The 8,830-nt window shown below is 42.8% G+C and overlaps 1 long non-coding RNA gene across 1 annotated transcript; it reads right to left on the bottom strand.

Annotated features, from left to right (window-relative positions):
- Positions 1-3,144: 3,144 nt before the first annotated feature.
- Positions 3,145-6,257, bottom strand: LOC124870528. The gene is made up of 3 exons (XR_007038797.1): positions 4,578-6,257; positions 4,431-4,500; positions 3,145-3,852 (listed from the first exon to the last, which is right to left on the bottom strand). It is a non-coding gene; the product is annotated as an uncharacterized LOC124870528 (long non-coding RNA).
- Positions 6,258-8,830: the final 2,573 nt, after the last annotated feature.

Genomic DNA, 8,830 nt, shown 5'->3' with positions numbered 1-8,830 from the left:
CAATTAACATCAGTGGTGCCTGTAATCTGACCATAGCACACACTCCCCAGGCTTCCTAAGGGATCCTAATCAAAAGTCTCCTGTCACCACAATAATAGTATAAACCAGCTCTAGCCCACCTTCCAATGTTTGAACCAGGTTCAATTCTGTTACACCAATCCTGTGGGATTTCACCTAGAAGCACTATAGCATTTGGAGATGTAAAATTGAAACATCTGTAGCTTCCATTGCCTTTATAAGAGGTAAATGGTCCAGCGAGAGTTTTATTGTTAATGGGTGGAAAAATAGTAGCCAGTGTGGTACAGTTAGTGGGTGTAGCTGCCTTGGTTAGATTTAGCATACAGTTATAGCCCCAAGTATCAGAAGGGTACAGAGGAGCAGGTTCAGTGTAAAGGGAGGGTCTCGCAGCTGCACAGTCAGACATATGATTTTCTTGAGCAGTCTCAGCCATCCATTCTAGCCATAAGTTAGCTTCAGTAAATCCTGTTTCCAATGTTATAAGGTCCTTCACAGTATGTACATCTACATAATGGACAAGAGACGGCCCAGGACCGGGAGTAGGTGATGCTAGTTGTACCTTAATAATGCCTTTAGGGTCTTTTCCTGCTTTGTCGACACCTATAACAAAATAATACCCATTAATTGTCTTAAGAGATCATGGGGTGAGTTGGACATATGTCAGATATCAAGTGGTGAATATGAGGGGGTTTGCGGGTCCACCAGGTGTTGGTGTGGCTCTAATCAAGGATATATTCTTTTGCAGCTGTCCTAAGTTGTTCCTGCGGTCATAATGATGAGTGTAACCGTCTGGTCCAGTGTTCCACACGGATTCTGAGACAATTCACTGGAGTGGCCTTTCAACACACACATATAGACGTCATAACCACGCCAACCCACCTGGTTGGTTCCACAATTAATGTTACATAAGTTGTGCTACCGTGATTCCTTTAGTATTAGCAGGAATGGTCAATTTGGCGTCATAAGGGTCAGACGGGCTGCGCATAATTATAGCAGGGGGCTGTTTAGTTTTGGTGCTCCCACCGGTCCCCTCCGTTTTGGTTATTAGTGCGGCCGCTAGTACTGTAATTAAGCATGCTGGAACCGACAATGCAATGGAACTCGCTGAAATTGAATCATCCTGTGAACTTTACTTAATTCTTTCAGAGAGAAGATAAAAATGAATTAAAGCAATATCAATATACACCTCTTACTCCAGAGGGGACAGAAGGATTTTTTTACATTAACTATGCTTTAGGCCCTGCTGCCTCTGCCTTACCTTTGCCTGAGGACTATTGCATTTCCTGCTTCTGTAGTCTTAGGGTGCTTAAAACCTTCTGATCCTCAGCAGGGATGTCTTGACCCCTTCTAAGTGGAGGATGTCTTCTCAGTCTGATTAATTAACTGTGTTTCTTAATTAAAAACAATGTCTGGGTTCAATCACTACAATCCTTATGGCCCCTGAACAGTAAGCACAACAATAGATGAATATAATAAAAGAGTAAAAATGCAATAACATAAAATATAACTTTTAAGTAAAAACCATAAATTGAAAATTTTTATTTTTTCTTGTCTTCTCTCGTCCTTTTGTCCTCTGGGTGGAGCAGTCTCGCTGTTCGTTGGTCCCTTATACAGGTGACATCTTGTGCGCTGGTGTCTGTTGGTCTTCTTTCTTCAACAACTAAGGTAGACTGCCTAGTTGTCTGACAGCTCAGGGGATTATTGATGAAGCTGTTTCCTCCAATCTCCTCCAGGGGTCTCCGTGGTTCCGGTGCCTCGGCGCACTGGCTCCAATGAAACCACGTCTTCTTTGCCCTTCAGCCTCACTGCGTGGGATGTCCTCTCTGTCACCTGGTACGGTCCTGTGAACCTTGGCTCCACCCACTTTTGCTTGATGACCTTCAATCACACCCACTCGACCTGGGGTGTTGTTGGCTCTCCTGTAGATCTCTCAGATCCCAGAACCTTATTGTAGGTTTCCACCACCGTCTGTGGCTGAGAAAAATAGTCTGTGTGACAGATTCTGTTTATCACCTGTAGATGTGTTGGAATTATGAATCTGAAATTATTTAATATTAATATTTTATCACATAATATTTCAGTCTGTTAAGGGTTGTCCTGTGAATACCAGCCCAGTAAGGCGATGGTATTAGGACAAAATAGAAAGGGATGAGCCAAGCTCTGACATTATTGAACAGCATAAACTCTGCACATAAATGGAATGAATTCACTCAATTTCTTAAAATACAAGAATTTATTAACAAAACTAAGTCAACTCAAAGACAAACATATTTCAATCAACAAACTCTTTACAATGCTAAAACAATCCAACTAACTACCAAGCAGAATTAAAGAATAAGGAAGACTAATGGGCTATGTACAATATAAACAAGTTGATTAAAGATGATTGGAAATCATGACCAAAAAGAGTGATGCAACATTACCATGCAGTATTTATGTTTGAGAACCAAGGATTATCTTGAAGAATCTGGAAATTAAGTTAAATTAGTCTTGGAACCAACCTAAGCAATAATCAGCATACCTTTAGACAACCATTCACAATGCAAGATCAGATAAAATATTATTTTAATAAAATGATGTTTTAAATAATGATCTGCTGAATAAAACCAACCTTATGGATGACCATTTCTCAACGGTGTCTAATTAGCTGCTTTTATTTATTGAAATAATATTTGAAGAAATATTATTAAGGGAGTATTTTGGAAAAGAGCCAAATCTTTCTGGAGAAATGGGGCTTAATGGTGTTTACTTAGTTATCAAATCTAGTAAATAATGTTTAGGGACTATTATTTACTAGCTTGAAAACTAACAACCTTTCTGTTAAATACTCTTTAGCAGCAAGCACGTGTTCTTACCGGTTAGCATTTGAACTAACAAAGAAGCTGATAGCTTAGCACCTGAATCAACACATACCTTTAAAATACCGTTAATAAAAGGGTTAAAATGCATAAGTGCGGACGGCGCGTTATGATCAATCTTCTGTGTTTAAAATCACCCTTCAAGTAAAGTTTGACTTAACTTTAAAAACACACAAACAGAACACAAAACTGAACACATGTGCTGCAGATAGCCTGCTAGCACCAAGATAGCCGAGTTCAACACAAACAAAACTTCATAAAATGAAAAACGTTTTGATCATTTCATTCTAAATCTGTCTCTGCCCAAAACACTTAACCTCATGAACCGTGGTGAGGAAACGTTGTCCAAGGGCGAAGTTTGAAGAAAGTACCCACAGGCAACAAGCTGTTAGCTCGGTAGCTTTGCGGGGGGTTGAAGGTGCGTTCGCTCTGAACAAAAGGGTTAGCTCCGGAGCTGTTGCTGGGCGGACCGTCCAGTCCGCTCCTACAGGGCTCGGAGAGAAAGTCAAGCAATGCTTGTACCTTAATTACCCCCGTTCATGAATGAAAATACCGGATACACAGACAGTATTTCATTCATACTTAACTTTGCATATGATCGATGATCGTATGACACTCTTGGATCCAGTTTGAAGAGTTTATGTCTGTTTGCCAGCAAAGAGACATCAGCGCCCTTTGTCTCCCCTACCGGATGATCACCATTGGAAGAGAAAGACTTGTGGGAAGGTGGGGGTTTTATGCGGGCAGTGGCATCATGGGAAGTCCTCTGTTACCTTCCCCCTTCTGAAGTTGTGCTGAAAGTCTATTAAAAGCAATTTATTTTGTAAGTTCCAGAAAAGTATTTACCGTAGTTTAATGTTGAAATCCATGGCTGTGGGTCCCAACAGATGTCAGAACTGCTCCTCGTGGTCCTGGAAAACTCCTTCCGGTTTCCAGCTCCTATGGAGTGTATCCTGTGGTTGAGTTCACTGAACACCTGATTGACATCAAAGCAAGAGGTAATGCATCAACCCATGATAATTTAGTCTGTGCACAGATTTTAGCCAATTTGTTTTTCAGGTTTTGAGTCATTTTTCAACTTTTCCTTGGGACTGAGGGTGATACACTGAGCCAAACTTGTGTTTCAGCCCCAAACTGGACTCCACCTGTTGCAGCTCCTGGTTCTTAAAATAGTTTCCATTGTCAGTCCTTATCTTTTCAGGAAACCCGTGTCTGGGAATGTAATGGTTAATGAGACATTTAACCACAGTTTTGCTATCTTCCTTTTTCGCTGGCCATGCTTCTGGCCATCCTGTGAAAGCATCCACACACATAAGCAGATATCTGAAACCTCTTACTGACTGCACCATGTCTGTGTAGTCAATAATTATTTCCTTTCTGGGCCTTGTGATTAAAGGAAACTTTCCCTGCAATGGTGTCAAAGTTTTCTTTGGGTTGAATTGCCCACACACTTTACAGCATTTAACAAAGTGTTTTACCATGTCTGTCATAAAAGGATGCCACCACTCCTTCAGATTCTCCAGCATTTGTCTACCTCCAACGTGTCCTACCAACCTTCTTGCTTCCATTGTTATCAATCCTGATTCTGTCTGCTCCACGACAGCATAGTCCTTCTGTGTCATGCCTGAAAAAACAATCATTTGTGAACAGCTGTCTCACCTGTGGTCCCTCAAGGGGGCTGGCTTCTAAATCTGATCTTACCTTTTCTGTCCTGCAAACCAGCTCTTCACATTGATGTGGTTCCCCCTGTGTTATTCCATCCGCCATGTTGATTCCCTCGTGAGTGTAGGTTATGTTGGGTGCCTCCAAGATTTTGCTGAGCCTGTGTTGTCTCAGAGCTGTCATGGTAAAACTTTGAGAGTTCACATATGCCACCACACTGTGAGTTGTTAAAACATTCAGAGGGTGTCTCATCACTAAGTGAGCTGTTTTTTTAATTAATTTTGCCAACCCTGCTGCATGTTGTGTGCATTGTGGGTGGCGTTTTTCCATGTTATCCATCATTACTGAAGCATACATCAGCACTCTCCTCTCTTCCCCTTTTTTCTGAAACAAAACTCAATTTACTGCCAGTTTTGTTGCAGAAACATCCAAATAAAATGGTGTGGTGTAGTCTGGGAGCGTCAGCTCTGCCACGTTGGAGAGAAGCTTCTTTAACGCAATAAAGGCTTCCTCTGCTTCCTGTGTCCAATTAAGGACATTATTGAGATATCACATGCCCTGTTCTCTAATTAGGTCTCTGAGGGGCTGTGTGAGATCGGTGTAACGTGGGATGTAGGTCCTACTGTAGCCTGTAAGTCCCAAAAATGACAGCATGTCTTTCACCCTAAGAGGTTTAGGGTGTGTTAAAATACTTTGCTTATGTGAACCTGACATGCTCGTGCGTCCTGCAGTAATAACTCTGCACAGGAAGGAAACTTGCTTCCTTGCTATTTGTAGTTTATTTTTACTGACCTTGAATCCATGTTTATGCAGATTTCTTAGCGCGAGTTCTGTAGACTGCAAACAGAGCTCCGCTGTGGATGCTGCCACTAGTACGTTGTCCACGTACTGAATGAGAGTCACGTTCTGTGGTAGGTAGTCTGTAACACATCTTTCAAAACCTGATTAAATATATCTGGTGAAAGGGCGAACCCGTGTGGCAGACGGGTGTAGCGCAGCTGCTCCCCACAATAGGTGAACGAAAAAATTTCTCTGCACTCTTCTGCTAATGGCAAACAGAAAAAGGCATTAGCTAGATCAATACATGTGTACCACTGCTGTGAAGGTTCAAGGTTGGAGAAAGCAACATAGAGATTTGGGACAGGAACAGTAGGAGTCACCAGAACTGAATTTATTGCTCTTAAATCACGTGCCATGCGGTATTTTCCAGTACCTTTTTTCTCTACAGGAAGGAATGGGTGTATTCCATGATGAGGCTCAGGGTTCTAACACACCTGCTGACTTCAGGCCTTCAATGGTGTCTCTGATGCCTTCCTGAGCTTGTTGTTTGTGTGGATACTGTGGAACCCAACTAGGCGAGGGAGATGCAACCTGAAAAGAGACTGGGGCGCAGGGGGTTAGTCCTACATCTGTGGGCTCTTCAGCCCATAACTGAGAGGGGAGGTGCTGCAGAAGAGCTGGAGCTTGAGGATGATTTGTTTTTTCTCTTCCATGATGACGTGTGAGCATCTTATGCTGCAACAGGACTTCATCAGTAGCTGAACATTTTATACACTATATGTCTGTGCTTTTAGAATACCTTAAGTTGGTGACCGAGGTGTCCTGCCAGTCCCCAGCTGCCAGAGAGCGCTTTACCACTCCTCCCAATTCCTTAGCTTGGTGCTCAGGATGCAAAGAAAGAGGAACATGAGGAACAGCTTCATCTGACATTAAATACCATTCTGCTTGTTCAGGTGTTAAATCAACTGTTGCAGCCACACCCTCAGGAGCCACATAAATATTTTTGGATGAAATGAACCATGTCCTACCTTCTACTGTTTCATTAAACAAATCCTGGTACCATTCAGTGTGACAACGGTCGTAGAACAGAGTGACATGGGGCGGGTCAGGCGGAGAGGTGTAGGGGCAGAGACTTTGAATCCAGGGTTTCCACAGCTGATACACAGAGAAGATGCTGCTTGGAGATGAAGGTGCGGTCAGCAGTTCCCAGTAGATGTCTGCATATTCCTCTGCAACTGGCTGTAAAAATATTGTCCATGCTGATTTGTCCACATGCCAAAGAGGAGCCATCTGGAAAAGTTACCATTAACCCATCAGTACCACACAGCACTGATGCTCCCAGCTTCACTAATAAGTCTCTGCCCAACAAATTAACAGGTGTGCTGGGTGAACACACAAAAGGGTGAGTTACTCTCTGAGTCCCAATCTGAACAGGAAGTGGTACAGTCACAGGCAGAATTTGTGCAGCCCCTGAGAAGCCCATCACAGAAACAGTCTTGGTAGAGAGCAGTAGTTTAGGAGGTTGCTGTGTTATGGTGGAATAAGTAGCTCCAGTGTCCACTAAAAAATTCAGACAGTTCTCTCCCACCTTTGCAGGCAACATGGGGTCTGCCGTGCCCACGCTGCCTTGGTCCTCCTCAGGGATGTGTCATTATGGACTGTAAGACCCATCTGTCCACCCATCTGTGGATACTGGCCCTGCTGGGATGGGGGAGGCGCCATACCTGCATTAGGAGGGACCGTAAGTCCTGGTCCTCCCTGCTGTGACCCCCAGTTGGGGCAGGCCCATGTCCAGACTGACTGCAGTTGTAGCACACATCTCCCAGTGCCCTGCTGGCTCCACCCCTTCCTCTGGGTGCTCCACGTCATCCACCACGACCACGCTGACCACCAACATGCCATCCGCCTCCACGACCGGGGCCACTGTACCTGTAATTGTAATTGTAATAGGGTGGAGGAAGGGGTAACCCCCCTCCTTGCCACTGATCAGTCAAAGGTGTGTGAGTGTGTGCTGCTGGAGATGCAGCTGCAGCTAACATTACATTTTCAGTTTTATCACTTTTTCTCTTATTTAATTTCTCTTTGGCCTCTTGCAGCTGCAATTTAAGGAGCTAGTTCTGTAGGTGCTCTTTCTCCTCTTTTTTCTTTTTCTCTGTCTTCTGAGCTGTATGTAAATGGTGAATTAAATTATTATTATTATTATTATACAATGATGTACAGTAGGTGGCAGTATGCACCTCTGAATTTGTTGCGAACCGCTAGCAGAAGAAGAAGAAGAAGAAGCAGCAACACTAGTGCCAAGATGACGGACCAAGAAACTACGGTACAAAGCCAGGTAATGTTAAAATATTCAGAGGTGCATACCGCCACCTACTGTACATCATTGTATAACTCCACCCACTATATTCTATGTTTTAGTTTTATATTTCATGAAAATAAGAACAATGCTTTATTTATAATACTCTTGATTTACCCCCCCTATTTCCCCTCTGTTCCTAATATTCCTTTTAGACTGAATTATCTCACATTCCGGCATTACGTTTACTGGCGGTGAGGAGTGTGACAGCGCATGCGCAACGCGAATCGACTAACTTTGTGCTCCACTAACCAGCCTGAGATCACGTGACACCAAGTCGCTGATGTAAATTCGTATTCTCATAGAAAAGAAATCGTATTCACAAACTGTTATAGCATATTGTATTCATAAAGAATAAACCACAACTGTAAACTTGAACTTTGTGTTTGTAATTTCTTGAAGCTGTAACATTTTATTTTGTATTCTTATAGAGAAAATATACAATACCTCTTTTGGATTTTACTTATGCTCAACTATTGACTAATATGCACACACCGTCTTTACATACACATTGTTTATGACATCGTTCTTACCCCATAAGGAACAACTCTGCTTTAGGCCCCGCCCAACTCGGAACTTTCTCTGGCATTTTCTGGCAACGACCGTTGGAGGTGTAACGGAAAGCTAATGGCTGAATTCCCTATCAGCAGTCATTAAGCTTTGCAGATGTAACCCAGTTGCACTTTTGTTTGTGTTTGTGTTTTGTTTATATGTCTGTGTGGCATGAGGGTTTACTGTCATACTAGTATTGTTTCAGTTTTGTAGGTAGTGTCCCTTTAAGGGTTAAGCGCGACGTCACTTTACGGCAGCTTTCACATTCTGCACTGCACCTGATTTTTATGCCTGCTAATATGCTTTCCTGCTAGACGGGAAGACGGCTGAGGTTTACCTGTGGATGCGAAGGACAGAGACGTTGAGCCTTTTCTTGCATCAGTGGAGGAGTGCATCTGCCATCATCGTTCCTGGTGGTCGTTTCCAGCTAGGACAACCCTGATCATCTTATTTTGTTTCGTATGCACCACACACATATAGAGCTCTATATAAATGATTTTTTTTGCTGGCCAGCGTTATTATTTTTTTTTTTTACTAAAGACAATATATTATTTGTCCTGCACGGTTAGTGTTTCAAAGTGCTAGAGTGAATTATTATTATTTT

Source organism: Girardinichthys multiradiatus, chromosome 6 (assembly GCF_021462225.1).
Source record: "Girardinichthys multiradiatus isolate DD_20200921_A chromosome 6, DD_fGirMul_XY1, whole genome shotgun sequence".
Taxonomy (NCBI): Eukaryota; Metazoa; Chordata; class Actinopteri; order Cyprinodontiformes; family Goodeidae; genus Girardinichthys; species Girardinichthys multiradiatus.
This window is presented reverse-complemented; position numbering and strand designations above follow the sequence as displayed.